General features: G+C 39.8%; 1 protein-coding gene and 1 non-coding gene across 7 annotated transcripts in view; both read left to right on the plus strand.

Annotated features, from left to right (window-relative positions):
* MACROD2 (mono-ADP ribosylhydrolase 2) overlaps window positions 1-19,668 on the plus strand; it is a 2,173,823-nt gene that overhangs the window by 1,402,412 nt on the left and 751,743 nt on the right. The gene's annotated exons all lie outside the window — the stretch shown is intronic.
* On the plus strand, window positions 8,947-9,131 carry LOC127491259 (U2 spliceosomal RNA). The gene has a single exon (XR_007919841.2). It is a non-coding gene; the product is annotated as a U2 spliceosomal RNA (small nuclear RNA).

Below are 19,668 nucleotides of genomic sequence, written 5' to 3' on the forward strand. Positions count from 1 at the left end.
AATAAAACTGCTAGCCTTAATAAACAAATTCAGAATAGTTACAGGGCACTGTATGAATCTACAAAAATAGTTGTTTCTTTATACCAATAGTGAATAAGCTGAAAATGAAATTAAGGAAATAATTTCATTTAAAATAGCAATCAAAGTAATGGAATATCCAGGAATAAATTTAACTAATAAATAAAGTATACACTGAAAACTAAGAAATATTACTGGAAGTAATTAAAGAAGATATAAGGAAAAGGGTAAACATATCACATTTATGAATTGAAGGCTTAATATTGTTAAGATGGCAAAACTATTCGAAACTACCCATAGATTCAGTGCAATCCCTACCAAAATGACTGTTGTCCACTTTTCAGAAGTAAAAAAGTCAATTTTAAAATATATATGGGAATTCAAGGGACCTTGACCAGCAAAAAGAGTATTGAAAAAGGACAACGTGGGTGATCTCACAGTTTCACATCTCAAAACTTACTGCAAAAATACACTAATGCAAAACAGTGTGGTACTGGCATGGAGAAAGATACACGGGAAAAGATAAATCAATGGAATAGAATAGAGAGTTTAGAAATAAACCCAAATGTCTATGATTAACTGACTTTTGACAAGAGTGCTGGTATGACTCTGTGATGAGAGAATAGTCTCTTTGACATATGGCTCTGGCACTACTGGATATCTAGTTTTAATTGTAAAACAACTTAGTTAGAGGCCTACTTCACACAACATGCAAACATTAACTCAAAATGAATCAACAATATAAATGTGAGAGGTAAAACTTTAAAAGTCTTTGAAGAAAACTTAAAGGTAAAACTTCATGATCTGAGGTTTGGTAATGGATTCTTAGATATGATAATAAATGCACAAAGCAGCAAAGAAAATTTTGATTTTGTTAAAATTAAACATTTTTCTTTGCATTAAAAGGCATTAGGAAAATGGGAAGACAGAACACAGAATGGGAGAGAATATTTGCTAAAAGCATATCTGATGAGTCTACTATCTAAATATGAAAAAACACTTATACCTCAATAACAAAGACAAATAATCCAGTTAAAATGGGTAAAGGATGTAAACAGACCTTTCATTAAAGATAATGTACTAGTTTCCAAGATTTTCACCATTCTTAGAAAATCTGAAAAGATTTTCAGCAGTCTTAGACATTAGAGAAATGTAAGTCAAAACCAAAATAACACATGATTTTATAGCTATTGGTACAACCTTAATTAAAAAAAAAAAGCTGAGAATAACAAGTATTGGTGAGGAGGTGGAGAAACTGCAACATTTGCACTTGCTGATGGGAATGTAAAATTGCTCAAGTCTCTGTGTAAAGCAGTTTGGTGGTTCCTAAAATGACTAAGTACAGAATTACCTTATGACCCCGCATTTCCACTTCTAGGTAGATAACCCCCCAAAATGGACAAGTAAATACTCAAACAATACATGTGCTTTGAAGTACTATTAACAATAACCAAAAAGTGGAAATGAATGAATGGATAAACAAATTGTGGTATAAAACAAGATATTTTTTCATTAAAGGGACAAAATACTGATACTTGCTACATTATGGTTGCACTTTCCCCAAATCATGTTAAGTAAATGAAGTCAGACATAGTGCATCATACTTATATGAAATATCTAGAATAGGTAAGTCTATATCTCAGGGTCTGAGAGATCTGGTTTCAAAAATCCCAGTTCCTTTATTTTACCATTTGATAAGTTAGTAAAACACATTGCTGTAACAAATTGTTGCAGGGATTAAATTAAATAAACATGTATTACTCAAGGATGATACTAGCTTCAGTGGCAAACATCTCCATATATACATATACGTAGTTTAACACAATAAATGTTCATTTCCTTCCAATATAGTAGTCCATTGTGGGCTTTCATGAATAAACATCCATAATCATCAGGGACCCACTTTGCAGGTTCTTGAGGTCAGTCAGCTAGTGGAGAAAGCCATGGTGCATCACTATGGGAAATTTTTATCAGATAGCATTAGATAGTGGGATAAATCACTCTCCTCCCAACCACACACAGTATCATCATCATACCTAGCTAGAGTAGAGGCTGATAAACATATACTGTGTGTTTCCATACTGTGTGTTTCAGGAAGAAAATTAAATACAAAAAAGGTTTTGAAAACAAACCTCTGAAGATAATGTATATGAATTTACTAGTTCAGCAGGTGATGAAAGTAGGCGCTCCATAAGTATGAACTCCCTTCTTTATGCCTTAGGGAAGAACTCATCACAACTTCGGGAAAGGTTTCTCAAAACGCTTGCCAGCCGCAGGGAAAGACCATTAGTCGTGGTACTGCGGCAAAGTCGGATGCGGTTGCCAGGCAGACTTTCAGCAGAATCCTCTCTGTGATCTGGGCCTGCTTGCTCTTTCCTTCTTTTGTGCTTTAGAACTTCCTTTGACTTTGGTACAATTTAGTTTGCCAATGTCTTCTTTGGAAGTCTCTCTTCTGACACAGCTTACTCATCTCTAGCTCTTATCTGATGTAGTCTCTGGATTTTGCTAACTGTCCCAGTATATTTACTTACAAACTCCCATTTGCCTTTCTTCACTTCCCATTCACATCTCCAAAACATACATTTATTCTTGGTATAATTCAATCTTTAAAAAAGAGGTACACTTCTCCATTTTTCACATGCACTAGTTGTTATATGAGGGCACTACTCATTATCTTGGAATTTTAGGGGCTGAAGTTTATTCTATTCTGTTGTTGGTGTCTCTTTGTCAATTTCTTCAAATAGTCTTGTGGTTTACTGAGCCTTAAATATGTGTTTTTTAAAATACAAAACAATTGCCAGTGGATACAACTCAAAGATAGCAAAAGGCTTAATTTTACATGCCAATGGATTGATAATCACTGCCTTGAATGTATTGTAGAGAAGGGTCTGGAGTCTGTGTTGGTGAGGAATATTTACTACACACACAATATGCATGGTGTAGACTGAGCACAGTGTGTGTGTGGTGGACTGTGTAGTGGTAACAGAAATTGATCCACAAAGGCTAAAAATAGTTTTTTCTGACACTAACAAAATAATATAAAATTGATCAAATTCAAATAAACTTTAGGGAAAATATCAATTTGTTTTTGTAATCGCTTTGTCCCAAGATAATTAAGTGAAAGAATAATTGAAAGCCAAATTCCACATCTCCACACCCCATTTAGTCTAAGTTAATTATTCATTTATAGAAATGAGTGAGCATTTTTAAATAAAGTAAGTTAGATTTTAATGATGATTTCTATCTGCAGTTTTTGGTTACTTATTTGTATTGAGTATGAATCACATTTGTCTTCTATTTAGTGACAGATTGGCTTTATAGTTGTGAAAACCTCAGGGATCCTCTGTTTTGTTATAGATGACCATTTTATAATTGAAGAAAAGATAGACTATGCCTATTAGGAATGTGACCTTTGAATCCATGAAATTATTTATAAGAAATGGGGTTTGGTATTAAGGGAAGAATTTTATTTAGGAAATTAGTTCTAAAGACTAGTCCTGCTTTTCTACCAATGAGCCCTATGATGTGTCCAGGTCACACTCCATGGTCCTCAATGACTTCAACTCTGAAGGAAGACCCTGGGCTTCAGTTTTCACCTAGAGTAATGTTACATGTTGCTGTTGACATTTTGCCAATTATATAATAGTAGAATGTACAGTAATTTGCCTTTGCCACTCATTTAGTGCAGGGGGCAGTAATTGGAGATTGCACCTTTTGTTTCTGCTTGTCAAACAGCCAAATTTTTAGCAGTTTGAAACCTTAGTTCTTGATTTTCTTGTAATCACTGACAGATGGGTTTGACAAGACCACTGGCTTGCAATAGCATTTCATTCTTAAAAGTAAAACCTATAATACTTAAAGGAGCAAACATTCAATATTCAACATTTACAGTAAAACTGCATGTAATGTGCTTTATTTGTCCATGTTGAAGTGGTCAAAACTTTTCAGACTTTTTGATTTTATTTCTTCTGAAAACTATATTTCTACAAGTACAGAAACTCATAAACACTTTCAGCCCAACGGGTCTAAAACTGAATTAGTTTCAGACCACCAATTACTGTTCCTTGTCAAATATTTCTTGTCTTGGTGAATGGTGCCACTTGCAGTGTCTGGCCCAAGCCATACACCTGTGAGTCACCATCTTAGTTGTCTTTTCCTATGTCCCTCCATCATCCTGCATTCTACCTACCTGATTCTATAAATCTTATCGATTCTCCTGTATGCATTTTCATCGTATGTCCCCAGATCATAACCCAAATTTCAAATTGCATCATTCTCCCCCATGTACTTCCGAACCACATCTGAAGATAGAGCACAGAAAGCAACATAGAACTGTATGTCTAATTCTGATGCATTTCCTGTTCATCCCTTCAACTTCATTGCAAGAGCTACCTGAATTGGGTTTTAGAACTCTTTTTGTGCTGTGCATGCTTGCGTTTCTTCTGTTTAGCATTACTAGGGATGAAATCTATACAATGAATTGTACTAAAATTCCAAGAAATAATTACCTCTTTAAAAAAAAATTAGAGTTAATTTTAATTGCTCTAGCATAATGGTCTATAAAGTGAAATATTTCTTGAAAAATATCTTTTTTCCTGTTCAAAAAATTTCATTTTTATTTATGTACATTTTTTTTAAGATTTATTTATTTATTTGAAAGGCAGAGTTACAGAGAGGCCAAGGTAGGAAGAGAGGGAGAGAGGGGGAGAGGGGGAGAGGGGGAGAAAGAGAGAGAGAGAGAGAGAGGTCTTCTATTTCCTGGTTCACTCTCCAGATGGCCACAACCACCAGAGCTGTGTTGATGGGAAGCCAGAAGTCAGGAGTTTCTTCCAGGTCTCCTATGCAGGTGCAGGGGCCCAAGGACTTGGGCCATCTTCTACTGCTTTCCCAGGCCATAGCAGAGAGCTGGATCAGAAGTGGAGCAGCTGAATCATGAACCAGCACCCATATGGGATGCCAGCACTAGAGGCAGCGGCTTTTTCCGCTAAGCCACAGCACTGGCCTCATTTATGTAGTTTTAATCACATTGAGATCTCATGAACTACAGGCAAAGATTTAGTTATAACCTGAATTCCTCTGCCTCATTCTTAAGCTTTGATTTTGTACAAAATCTTCTGATACTCAATAGCAAGTTTAAGTCTAGTTTCTTCTCTTTGACTTGCCCACAACACCTTTATCCAGTCATTTTGCTGTGAACGCCTAATATTTTACTTGTGCAACTAATTGCTGTTGGGTGCACTTTCCCTATACTTGTCTTGATTTTCTAAAAACACCGTAAACTCTGGTGGTACAGACCCTACTTCTACCTTGTTTAATTGAGAGTCCAGATATAGCGGCCTCCAACTGAAACAAATTTCCCAGAGCCTCTACCATTTTTGTGCCATCACATTCACTGATATTAATCAGGATACTAAAAGCACCTACAGGGAGACTGGTATCTTGTGAAGAGGTTGCTTTTACACTGGGAATTTCTTTTTAATAAATCTCACTCTTAGCATAATTAACCACAACGGAAGTAGGAAAAGTGCTGTTGATCTTCAGCCACATTTACAGAATCTAATGCTGAATCCCTGGCAGATCAAACCTGAAGGTAATATGGATAAATCTTACTATACTTTGAAAAGAAGGATCAGTTATTTCCCACTTTTCCAAGCTTGACTTTTCCCGCAAAGAGTATTCAAGACTGTCCTTAAGAATTATTTCTGGCTGCATGTAAAGGGGCATTCTTAAGGCTTTCTTTCCAGGCAGACAAATTGTTAGTCCGTGGGTTTGTTGATAAAATGTTGGCCCTCCGTTGTAATAGCTGAAATAGGACAGACAAACATAAATACAGATTGCATCCCCCAAAACCAACAATAGACGATGGTTAAAGATAAGAGAGTATGATGACATAAGATCTTTTACCCCATCAGTTTTGCTCAGTAGCTTTGAATAGCTAGGTGTGTATTCCCTACCTTCTTTTACCAACATTGTACAGCTGAACCTTGCAAATCTGAATATTTGGCTCAAGTAGGTGACCTTCTAAGACACAGAAGAACAGGTTCTTTTTTATTGTTTTGGTAAATTTCATGTATCTCATACATACAGTTATTTTTTTTTCTTAAGATTTATTTATTTATTTAAAGGCAGAGTTACAGAGAGGTAGAGGCAAAGGCAGAGAGAAACAAGTCTTCCATCCCCTGGTTCACACCCCAGATGGCTGCAGGAGCCAGATCTGTGCCAATCCAAAGCCAGGAGACAGGAGCTTCTTTCAGGTCTCCCATGCTGATGCAGGGGCCCTAGGACTTGGGCCATCCTCCACTTCTTTCCCAGGCCATAGCAGAGAGCTGGATAGGAAGTGGAGCAGTATGGGATGCCAGCACTGCAGGCGGCAGCTTCACCTGCTACGCCACAGCACTGGCCCCACAGGTTCTTTAGTTTGGAATATTTACAAAGCCCAAAATGCAGAACCTTGTCACCACCAATGCTAGAAACATATCTGTGTTTGTCCATGGCATATTAACATTTGGGCCTCTCCAAGATATTACATCCTTCCTTTTTGCTTTTACAGTTTGCTTTGCCCTTTATATCCTTGTTCCCATTTTTTATTTGAGGTGGTGGTGGGGTAGATTTTAAGACAGCTTTGGGATGGCAAGTGTTAAATTCTAAGCTGGCACTTGGTAACTTTCATGGTGAAATATGCCACTACTTAACAGATGACTGCTGTGCGGCGGACAGCCGTGCCCCTGGAGAGAGGAGGTGTTTGTTCCTGAATCTAATCAAGCCATGGCCTGTCTGTGTCCTACCTTATGCAGTGTAATCACTTGTATCATTCATGGCATGTCCTTCATTAATCAGAGCTAGTGCAGGTAACAGGGGAACAGGGGTTTCATTAGCATGACATATGGTGGCCTGCCTCAACTTTTGGGTGTTTTGAAACATGTTTTCAACATTTGTCCTAATCATAGAAGAGCTGCTTTAATGACTTAGATTTTAGTAAACTTTTTCCCAAGCAATTGATATCTCCCCCCTTTCCTTCTTAGTATAGTCATGGGCCGTATGACATGTCAGTCAAGAATGGATTGCTAGGGCTGGCACTGCGGTACAGCAGGTTAAGCCACTGCCTGCAGCACCGACATGCCTTTTGAGCACCGGCTGCTCCACTTCTAACCCAGCTCCCTGCTAATATGTCTGGAAAAGCAACAGAGGATGGCCCAAGTTTTTGGGCCCCTGTGCCCATTTGGGAGTCCTAGAAGCAGCTCCTGGCTCCTGAGTTCAGTCTGGCCCAGCCCATGCTATTACAGCCGTTTTGGGAATGAACCAGTGGATTTAGATCCTTTCTCTCTCAATCTCTCTCTCTCATTTCTCCCTCTCTGTAACTCTTCCAAATAAATAAAATAAGTCTTAACAAAAAAAAGTGGGTTACTGGGCTGGCATGGTGGTATAGCTGGTAAAGCTGCCACCCATATGGGTGCTGGTTTGTGTCCTGGAGGCTGCTCCACTTTCAGTCCAGCTTCCTACTAATGGTATGGAAAAAGAATGGAACATGGCCCAAGTACTGGGGCCCCTGCCACCCACATGGGAGACCAGGATGAAGCTCCTGGCTCTTAGCTTCTGCCTGGCCTAGCCCTGGCTGCTTTGGCCATCTGGGACATGAACCAGCAGATAGAAGATTCTCTCTCTCCCTCTCTCCCTCCCTCTCTCTCTCTCTCTCTCTCTATCTCTCTCTAACTGTACCTTTGAAATAAATAAATAAATCTTTTTAAAAAGAGTGGATTGCATATACACAATCGTTCCATAAGATGATTCCTTCTGGTGGCATTGTAAGCTTCCTAGTTTGTGCAAGCATGCTAAAATGCTCACATGGGGAGGAAACTGCCTAATTGTCTCTTCCTCAACATGTATCCCCCCACTTTTAAGTGACATGTAGCTGTAATTATATTTAGGTTCTTGATATACCCTTTGATGTTTTTAAATCTATCATATTCAGGTCCAAATACTTTGATTGGCTTCTTAATCTTGGCCTCCTTCTATGTGTCTGAAGAACAAGTAGGAAAGAAGAAGGAACTATCTTTACTTAATTGCAAAATTGATGAATGAGAAAGGCCATAAGGACTATTTTTCATATTTTTAGAAATCCTGCAAATACAATTGGATTTGTTTTCAGGACAAAATGAAAAAGTTATTTTGGCAAAAAATATTTTAAGTTTGTTTACTTCGGAAATTTCTTCACAGATACTTATCTTGATAACAGCATTTATCTTTACTAGTCGCATGTAAAAATGTTTATTTTAAAATTGGATTTTTTTAATTTTTATTTTTTGACAGGCAGAGTGGACAGTGAGAGAGAGAGAGACAGAGAGAAAGGTCTTCCTTTGCCGTTGGTTCACTCTCCAATGGCCGCCGCGGCCGGCGCGCTGCGGCCGGCGCACCGCGCTGATCCGATGGCAGGAGCCAGGAGCCAGGTGCTTTTCCTGGTCTCCCATGGGGTGCAGGGCCCAAGCACCTGGGCCATCCTCCACTGCACTCTCTGGCCACAGCAGAGAGCTGGCCTGGAAGAGGGGCAACCGGGACAGAATCCGGCGCCCTGACCGGGACTAGAACCCGGTGTGCCGGCGCCACTAGGCGGAGGATTAGCCTAGTGAGCCGCGGCGCCGGCCTCAAAATTGGAATTTTTAATGACTAAATATTCCAACTCCATACACAGCTCCCATTCTTCCCAAGACATACATAGGTATATTAAAATTACTTGTTCTTCAGGATCTATGAAGAATTGGTTCTAGAAATCCCTGTGGATACCAAAACCCATTGGTTATTTAAATGTCTTACAGAAAAGGGCATTGCATTTGCATATAAACTATACACATCTTTCTATGTACTTCAAATCATCTCTATTTTGCTTAAAATACCTAATACATACCTAATAAAGGGTATGTAAATAGTTCTTATATCACCTCTCGGCCTTTTGGCTAAGATCAAGTGTAGTATCTGTTCTTATCAGTAAATAGTAGTTATACTGTATTGCTTAGAGAATAATGACCCCCAAAAAAAGTCTGCATTGTTTAGAACAGGTGAAATTCTTTTTGAATATTTGTGATCTGTGGTTGGCTGAATTCATGGACACAGAACCCATCCATATAGAGCACCCACCAACGCTACATCTAAAATAATGCTAAGATGTTAATTTTTACCTTACTGGAAAAGCTGATATAAAAGATATTGTATCTACTTCACACAATTTTAAGTTTGATAAACAAAGACTTTATATTATTTTAAATTGCGTATCAACATACAGTACTTTCCTTTCTCCCTGCAACCCCCCATTTGTTCTCAAATAAATATTTCCTGTAACCATTTAAAAAAGTAATATGGACTTTTTAATATGGGATTCTGCCATCTTCCATCCCTCTATCTTCAAAGAGAATTGCTGGGATTCAAGTCTAAAAACTGAAGGCACATTTAAGCAGGGAAATAATGGGGATCTAAGAAATATTCAAGAGATGGCGTGTGTATCATGAGGTTGAGGGAGAACATTCCTCACTTGCATTCCCACCTGTAAGACCAGATATGTGCAGAAATGGCCACAAGTGGTCTGAGAAGAAGATCCAAAGGCACCCAGGGTACATGACAACATGGGGATGACTACACACCAGTGGGTGAGGTACAATGGTTCAGTGCTTTGGAGAACAAGTTCATTATATGGTGAATCCTCCCAAAGATTAAGACAACAGCAACCTGACCTCAAATAATGTAAGGGATGAAAATATCTTTTTCTCTATCCACCCTAGGTTCATATTGAGGCTCCTATTGCAAAAAGATTAAAATGAGAAAACATGTAAATGTTATTACTACAAACTATGTGAAATGGAAGCCTTAATGAGGGAATGAAGAGCTGAAAAACTGATTAAACTTAATGCATTGTCATGCTAGTTTTGATGAAGAGTGTGTAGTCATGGCGAACTAGGGCTGCAGAACAAAAGGATATGACCTGATGATAATAAACTGCGGGAAGCTTAGCAAAGGCTATTTGTCCAGATTTTTCTTTGTGTTCTGTGGGTGTTCCTTTCCTCTGGGGACAGTGAGGGCACCCTTCACATGAGAGTGTTATGATCTCAGAAGGGTGAAGAGAGGATGAGTGTGGCCTTCCTATTTCAGCCGTATTTATACTGAGGTGACACATCTTAGGGTAGTCTGTCCTGACCACCATTACTATAACACTGTGGACGATTGTGTAATATTTTCTGTCCAGCCCTTTCACTCAAGCTGTAACATTAAAATAATATTTCTGTGTTTCTACTATGTGTCAGGGACTGTTGTAGATGGCAGGGACAGGTAAGTTATAAACAACATATATTATTGGAGTTTACAGATGATAGTGAATATGATAAATTATATAGTAGTAAAAAGATACATTAAGGAGCCAGTGCTGTGGTCCAATGGGTTAAGCCACTGCCTCAATGCCAGCATGGTGCTGGTTCGAGTCCTGGCTACTCTGCTTCCCATGCAGGCCCTGCTAATGCTTCTGGGAAAGCACCTTAAGGTGACCCAAGTACTTGGGCCCCTGTACCCATGTGGGAGACCCAGAAGAACCTCATGGCTTCTGGCTTTGACCTGGCCCAGCCCTGGCTATTGGCAGCTATTTAGGGAGAATACCAGCATATGGAAGATCTCTCTGTATCTCTCCTTTTTTTTCTGTCACTCTGCCTTTCAAATAAATAAAATCAATCTTAAAAAAATATGTTAAAAAGTTAATAAGTACAATTTTTTTTTTAATTAAAGAGAACAGGGGCAAGCATTTGGTGCAGCAGTTCAGTTACCTGCCACCATATTGGCAGTCCTGGGTTGGAGTCCTAACTACACTTTTGATTCCAGCATCCTGCGGATGTGCAGATTGTGAGGCAGCACGTGATGGCTCCCTCTCTCGAGTCTCTACCATCCACACAGGAGGCCATGATTGAGTGCTGGCTCCTCACAATCCTAGCTGTGGGGGCATTTGGGGAGTAGACAAATGGATGGAAACTCTCTCTCTCTCTGTCTCTCTCTCTCTCCCTGCCTTTTTTTTTTTTTTTAAAGATTTTATTTATTTGAGAGGTAGAGTTACAGACAGAGAGAGGGAGAGACAGAGAAAGGTCTTCCATCTGCTGGTTCACTCCACAAATGGCCACCATGGCTGGTGCTAACCCAAACCGAAGCCATGAGTCAGGTACTTCTTCGAGTCTCCTACATGGGTACAGGGACCTAAGCACTTGGGCCATCTGCCACTACTTTCCCAAGCTATCAGCAGAGAGCTGGATTGGAAGAGGAGCAGCCAGGTCACAAACCAGCATTCATATAAGGTGTCGGCGCTACAGGTGGAGGCTTAGCCTAATACGCCACAATGCTGCCCCTCCCTGCCTTTCAAATAAAATAAAAATGGCTAAGAATTAGAGAGATAGAGAGATAGAGAGGGGGAGAGGGGGAGAGGGGGAGAGGGGGAGAGGGGGAGAGGGGGAGAGAGAGAGAGAGAGAGAGAGAGAGGAGAAATAACAGAAGTCCAAAATGGTTGGTCCTGAGATAGAGTGGGGAAGTCAGATCAGTGTTCTTTTAAAAAAATTATTTATTTATTTGAAAGGCAGAGTTACAGAGAAACAGAAAGAGAGAGAGAGAGAGAGGTGTCTTCCATCTGCTGGTTCACTCCCCAGATGGCTGCAATGGTCAGAGCTGGGCTGATCTGAAGCCAGGAGCCAGGAGTTTCTTCCAGATCTCCCCTGTGGATATAGGGACCCAAGGATTTGGGCCATCTTTCACTGCTTTCCCTGGCCATGGCAGGTAGCTGTATTGGAAGTGGAGCAGCCTGGGCTTGAACCAGCACCCATATGGGATGTCAGCACTGCAGGCAGTGGCTTTTACCTGCTGTGCCACAGCGCTGGCCCCAAGATCATGATATTTAGTGGTGTGGTTAAATAGGCTTCATTAAGAAGGCAATATTTTGGGTTTAGGCATTTGGTGCAGTGATTAAATTGCTGCTTGGGATCTCACATCTCTGATCAGAGTGGCTGGGTTTGAGTGTTGGCCCTGTTTCCGATTCTAGCTTCCTGTTAACACGCACCCTGGAAAGCGTCAGGTAATTGCTGAAGTACTTGGGGCTCTGTCACCCACAGGGGAGACCTGAGTGGAGCTTGCAGGCATCTGGAGAGTGAATTAGCAGATAGGAGGCATCTTCTTCCCTCCCTCCCTCCCTCCCTCCCTCCCTTCCTTCCTTCCTTCTAACTCTATCTCTGCCTTTCAAATAAGTAAAACAAAATAAAATTTTAAAATCGGATAATATTTAGATTAACTCTTGAAAAGTGAGGGATTCTGCTAAGTAGACACCTTGGGGAGGAGCATTCCAGGAAGTAGGAGCAGTGACTACAGAGACACAGCAAGCGGGCTGGTGTGGCTGGACACAGTGCACCTGTGGGAGAGGGTAGGGCCAGAGGTCAGCAAAGTAAAACAGAATCTGATCAGGTAGGACCATGCAATGACCCTGACTTTTGACGTGAAAAGCAGTTTCAGGATTTTGTGCAAAGAAGATCAACTCTCTGGTTTATGTTTTTAAAAGGATCTTTCTGACAGTTGATTGAGAATAGACATAGACAGAATCAGTTTATTACATCATTGGTGTCCTTCAGGAATTCCCAGTCAGGCATAGCAATGAGAATTAGCCCCATAAATACTGACATCAGAGTGATCAAGCACGTCCTGGTTGTGTCAAACCACAGTCTGGACAGGGGTAGACGGCATCATACAAGTGAACCGGGGGTCCTCCCTACTGTCTACATCAGCTGGCCTGCCCTGCTCTTTCCCTCAGCCTTACGGTAACACTCCACATTATGTCCAGTTGAAATCTCTGGTTATGACTTTTTATGTCTTAGATTAGGTTATGGTATAATTTAACTCTATGTATCAAGACTCCTAAAGATATTCTTATACTGTCATATAACATTTGCCTCTAGAAATGTCCCCAAATGAAATCATCCAAACTTTAGAGAATCAGTATGGCCACATAGATTAACCAAAGTGTAATAGCATATATATGTGTATTTGCATGTGTTTATAAAATAGTGATAATTCAGAAACAATCTAAGTATTTAACAGTTGAGAAATGGTTGAGACATATATTGTGGTATATTCATGAAGTGTTACATTATATGCATTATATATATTATATTGAAAATAATTTTAATTATAGGGATATTTTTATGAAATAGTACAAATAAAAGATACAAAACTATAAAAAATTCTGTGAGGCTGGCATTGTGGCATAGCAGGTAAAGCTTCTGCCTGTGATGCCAGCATCTCATATGGGTACCAGTTTCTGTCCTAGCTACTCCACTTTGAATACAGCTCCCTGCTAAAGGTCTGAGAAAAGCAGTAGAAGATGTCCCAAGTGTTTGGGTCCCTGCAATCTATTTGGGAGCCCAAAATGAACTTCCTGGCTTCTGTCTGACCCAGTCCCGGCTGTTGTGGCCATCTGGGTAGTGAACCAGCAGGTAGAAGATTTTTCTGTCTGTCTCTGCTTCCTTCTCTGTAACTCTGACTTTCAAATAAATAAATAAATCCTAAAACAAAAATCTGGAAGGAAATGCAACAGATGCTAATGGAGACTGCACAATTATGCAAAATATTGTTCTCTATGCTTTTCTATATTTACCATTTCCCAACTCCTCATTTTGAAATTATTTTGTAATGTTACCTCCAGAAAGAACCATAAGTAAAAAAGAACAGATTCCAATATCGAGTTCATAGTGTATGATACAGGTTGTATGAGCTTGTACAGAGTCACACAAGGTATCTACAAATGACTGAGGATGCTATTTGAAGTCTAAGGCTCTCTATCTTCATGTAGGCATTGCTTGTCTGGCAGTCTGATGGGTTATACTTGCTCAGGTGGTTCAGCCTGAAGAAATGTTCATTTCATTTAAAAAGATCATGATGGTGGCAGGGAGTGCATTTGGCACACAGCTAAGAGGGCATTTAGGATGCCTGTGTCCCATATTGGAATGCTTGGATTTGATACCAGGCCACACTCCCTGACTCCAGCTTCCTGCTAATGCAGACAGTGGTGATGGCTCAAGTGATTCTGTTTCTGCTACCTACATGGGAGTCCTGGATTAACTTCCAGACTACCAACTTCAGCCCATTCCAGCCCCTGCGGTGGTGGGCATTTGGGAAATGAATCAGTGGATGGGAGTTCTCTCCATCTCCCTGCCTCTCAAATTAATAAAATACAATTAAAAAAGGATTTTGATGGAAATGCAACATTTTAAAACAAAATATTGAACTAACAAGATGCCTGAATAATACTCATCTCCCTTCCTATTTGAAAACCTACCCTCCATGTCAGTAGTTCTCAAAAACAGCCTAGAAACTTGTTAGAAACAATTTATAAATTCTAGGATCCTCCAAACACAACAAAATAGAAAGCTGGGAGATGAGGCTCAACAATCTGTGTTTTAAGAAGCTTTCTGGGTGATTCTCAGGCAATGCGAGTCTAAATTTTTTCAAGTCCTGATGGGTGTCAAGTATTCAGCAACAGCAAATTTGCTTTGCCGTAGGCTCCTTGTGCAGCCCTGGCTGCAGAAATCTTTCTATGGAGCTGATAGAAAATGCAGAAGGGCCGGCACCATGGCTCAATAGGCTAATCCTCCACCTGTGGTTCCGGCACTCTGCGTTCTAGTCCCAGTTGGGGCGCCTGATTCTGTCCTGGTTGCTTCTCTTCCAGTCCAGCTCTCTGCTGTGGCCCAGGAAGGCAGTGGAGGATGGCCCAAGAGCTTGGGCCCTGCACCCGCATGGGAGACCAGGAGGAAGCATCAGGCTCCTGGCTTTGAATTGGCGCAGCACGCCTGCCATAGCGGCCATTTAGGGGGTGAACCAATAGAAGGAAGACCTTTCTCTCTGTCTCTGTTTCTGTCTCTTTCACTGCCTAACTCTGCCTGTCAAAAATAAATAAATAAATAAAAGGAAAATGCAAAAGGAACTTCTCCATCAGAAAAAGAAATGTGTCTCAGTGAAGGCATAGATTAGTGAGTGGGCATTTGGAGGAGGGCCATAAGGAAGATAATAATCAACTCATTGAAGGGCAGTGGGAAATATAGGACTATTTCCCATTTCAGGTTCAATTTCCAGTGAACCCAAACTGATGTGAGATGATCACAGCAAGGAGGAAAAAGGACCAGGAAAGCAAGCTAATTCAGAGACTTGCCACATTGACTGGGATGGGGGCATCAGTTTCACAAGGTGGAATGCAAGACCTCCTTTGCACTTCTGACTAAGGGATTAAAGGAATAAAACTCAAAGGGGGCTATTAAATCATCCTGTGTGATATTGTTGAATCATCAGGCTTTACAAGCTCAGAAGGCACCCCAAGTTTAGAGCCAAAAATATAAAATTACTCTTCCCAGCAAGTTTCCTCCTGCCCTGAAGTAATTTCTCTGATGGGCCCATGTGTCTTCTGCCCCTGGTTATCTCCAACCCGTGGTTCACATAAAAGGCTCTCCGTGAACTGCTGTCATTTTTCTTTTCTTTGAGAATGGAGCAAAATATTTCAGCTTTGATGCTACACAGGAATAGAGAATTTTGATGTCTCCTTAATATGAAAAACCAGGCAAGATTGTTAATATTTAATTATCTAAACCAGATGAAGTAACACATGGGAAAATGCCAATAGGTTTGGAACGGGGAGTACAGTTGACTTATACTTGTCCACCACCTTCCAAATATATTTTAATTATTTTATAGAAGTCTACATAAGTAATTGATGAAATCTGCTTATTAAAAATTAAGTGGACTTGTAACATTAAGAATACTTTTTACACAAAGCAGTATTTGACCACTATAGATTGTATCTTTGATATTTAAATGTCTGTTCTCTTGAATATGACAAAATCTCCATGGTCAAATTACAAATGGACCACAAGTGAACTAAAGGTGATGTGATTATTTCATAAATCAGAGTATAGTATTTATGATTTTATCATGCACATGAAAAGTTTTAAATAAAGTAATTTGTGTGCAGATGTTTTAGTTTAATGGAAACACTTGATTTCAAAGAGATGCCTTTGGGATTTTAACTTAAAATTAGAAAAAGAAAGCAAAATAACTTGCTTTAATAATAATAACGAATGCCCAGTCCCCAAATCATAATCTATAAGCCATCTAAAATATTTGATAACTGCTCAAAATAATTTTGGATAGGACCATCTTCTTGCTTTGAAAATAACTCTTCTCAGGATATTTTCAGGAACTTCTGTGGCTAATATTCCAAATTTGAGACCATCAATTTGCAAATACATTTATGCATGTGTATATGCAAATACATATACATACATGCAAAATGCACATTCAGCTTTAGTGCCATTTTCAGATGGCAGAATAGTGAAAATTTTCCTATGCTACTGATTCTATCCATGATTTTTTAAAAACATGTACTCCTGCAGTGCTAATTAAAAAGCAAATAATAATTCTGGACTGGACTAGGTATCTACCCTGTTCCCAAAGGTGTCTGATTCCTTTATCATGAAAAGAAATGGAAATTATATTTGATGGGTAAATGCAAAGATCTTAATCAAGATGAATTCAAAATACTGAAGAGATGGGTTATGAATTTGTTGGAAATTGGAAAAGATTGAACTGATTGAGTGGCTACACTTCAGTGCTGTTGACATGGGCATCTCATTTTTGTCTGAGTTAAGACAATATTTTAAGTTTTCTTTTGTATGCAAAATAGGCAAAATTGCATTTGCTGCTAAAGTAATGCATTATTTAACATAGTTGGATAAATCCATTTAAATCATGTTGGAACTGCACATAATAAAATAATGCTTATGTGCTTTCAGCTTAATCAATCTAAACTTCTATTTACTCTAGATCTATAATTCTGTACACTTGGGAGCAAGAAGATTTTATGGTCTAAAAATTCAGCACAAGTACAATTTGTCCTAAGGTACAAAACAGAGGTTTGAATTTGGGCCTCCACAGGCCAGCATTAAAATTAAAATGTATGCAGTGAATTCATGTAGTTAATTTATAATTAATTTAAGTGAAAATGAGCTTTAAATATAGATTTCTTGATACAGTGTATTCATGTTTTTACTAAGGAAAGAGGTTGATGCCCTTCATCAGAGGCATTTTGACTTGAATGTCATTATCATTATTATTGTTTTGTATTTTAGCCCTTTTTTTGCCTTTTTATTTGATCAGCTTTTCAACTATCCCTTGTTTTGATGTATTTTTCTTCTATCAGTTTATGAAAGACACTGTCCCTCTTGGATCTTTCTGTGAATAGTCAGTGTCCTTTCCTGATGCATTTTTTTGGCCCAGTAACTCATGTCATTAGCAGGAAGAGGTAGGCCTCCAACAAAGCAAGGAAACTGAGGAAGCTGGTCTTTGCAGGGATGAGGGGCTCAGCTTACTTAGGTAGCTTGAAACAGTGCTGTGTGGCTATAGATTGTTCAGCTCGACGGGTAGATGCTCTTCAGGGTTGAGTAATATGGAAGAACCTTGAAGTACATATGGAAACACAAAGCTACTGACCTTGAGCAGTGGGTCCTCAGATGTGATGGTCAGCCCAGCATCATCAGCATCAACGTGGATCTTCACAGAAGTGCACATTGTCAGTCTGGCCAACTGCAGGGGAAAGTTCACATGCCGTCTCAGCAATTTGTGCTTGGTAAACTCTCCGGCTGATTCTGATGTGTGGTTCAGTTTGGAAATCAGTGCTCTTTAAAAGAGTACCTCACCTCTGTTGGGATCTGCTTCCAAGTGAAGAGCTGTCACTCAGTTCCGTCTTTCCTTCTCCAAAGGGGAAAGCTTCCTTGACGTCCTCTCTGTGTTTAAATTGCAGTTCTGTCCGTTACAAGATGTATAACTTTATGGCTGGCGCCGCGGCTCACTAGGCTAATCCTCCACCTAGCGGCGCCGGCACACCGGGTTCTAGTCCTGGTCGGGGCGCCGGATTCTGTCCCGGTTGCCCCTCTTCCAGGCCAGCTCTCTGCTGTGGCCAGGGAGTGCAGTGGCGGATGGCCCAAGTGCTTGGGCCCTGCACCCACATGCGAGACCAGGAGAAGCACCTGGCTCCTGCCATCAGATCAGCGCGGTGTCCGGGCCGCAGCGCGCCAGCAGTGGCGGCCATTGGAGGGTGAACCAACGACAAAAGGAAGACCTTTCTCTCTGTCTCTCTCTCACTGTCCACTCTGCCTGTCAAAAAAAAAATCTTATAAAAAAAAAGACAAGATGTATAACTTTGGTGCAGTAAGACTCAGTTTTCTCATATATGAAACCATGATAACATAGCAGTAATTATCTCATATGGGATAATATAAGGTTAAAGTAGTGCGTTTATATAAAGGCTATGGAACAGTGTTCGATATCCGTTAGTGATCACTGCTGTCTTCAGTATATTGTCTTCATGGTGCTTTGACAAATAATCCAAGAATATCAGTGCTTTGGAAATTACTTTTTTTTTATTACTTGTTTGATTTCTTTGCTTTTAAAAAATAGCTTCTGAGACCAGACCACATGGATCACAACTTCAAGGGCGTTTCTTAAGGAAAATGCATTTCTAATTAGAGCAAGCTTAAAAGACATCTGCAGTCCAAGTCAAATGGATTGTTCTGTTCTTACAAAGATTTTGTGAGGTTTCAGTTATTCTCTCTGCTGAAGTTGTTTGACAAGTTCATCTCAAAACAGAGGCACACAAGTTCTCTGTCCCTAGTTCCCTCATTAACTCGGATATTCTTTCTTCCGAGTACATGGGTTCTTCATTTTAAAACTTGCATGTTAAGGGTGTCGAATGTTTTTTTCCCTTGTGTATGAGTTTTAGAATATAAATGCCTCAGCCCTTGATAAAATATCCAGTGGAGATTTTTTTAATAACTTTCTTAAGTTTTTTCCCCCTGTCACTCAAAGTTTCATTGGCCAATAAGAAAGCTATTTTGACTCACCAATATAGACTTTTTTTATTACCTTGTCTCTGTACTACTGGCAAAATGGTAAAAGAGGGTGTGGTGTAGTGGAAACAGCAGGAGATTTGGAGCCAGATGAGATGGTTCTGATTCCACCTCTAATTAAATTTTTTGAATCAGAAAAGACATCCTGCTGGATCAATTTTCTCACTTAGGTCAGTTGTTCAACTGGGATAATAATACCTCCTCAGAGGGAAGATGAGAAAAATCAAACAGAGAAAAAGTAATTTTTAAAAATAAACTGCAGAGAATCATTCAAATGTTAGTTATTAAAAGCTAATGATAGTTAACATTTATTTAGTGCCCGTGAGGAGCCTGGGTACTATGATAACCCTCATCTATGCATACAATGGTACACAGACCTTAGATTCTGTTCCCCTTTGTTGACCATTGTGCAGACTCAGCTGGTCTGTTTTTATTTTCTGGAAAATGCCTTGACCTCTGCTCACGGCTTGTCCCTCACTGAAGGATCCCTTCTTCTAACAGCTGCACTTGTCTCAGCCCCACGCATTCACCAACACGGCTGAAACACTACCTATTATACCATCTCAGACCAGTCTAGGCCAGGCAGAGCCCCAAGTGCAGTTCCCTTTTGTACTCCTTGAGCACTGGTTGAACATCCTTCTTTGTAAAATTATGCATGGCTTTTATTTAAAAGTTGAAATCTTGACTCCCTTTTAGCAACAAG

The sequence above is a fragment of the Oryctolagus cuniculus genome, chromosome 11, assembly GCF_964237555.1.
Source record: "Oryctolagus cuniculus chromosome 11, mOryCun1.1, whole genome shotgun sequence".
Taxonomy (NCBI): domain Eukaryota; kingdom Metazoa; phylum Chordata; class Mammalia; order Lagomorpha; family Leporidae; genus Oryctolagus; species Oryctolagus cuniculus.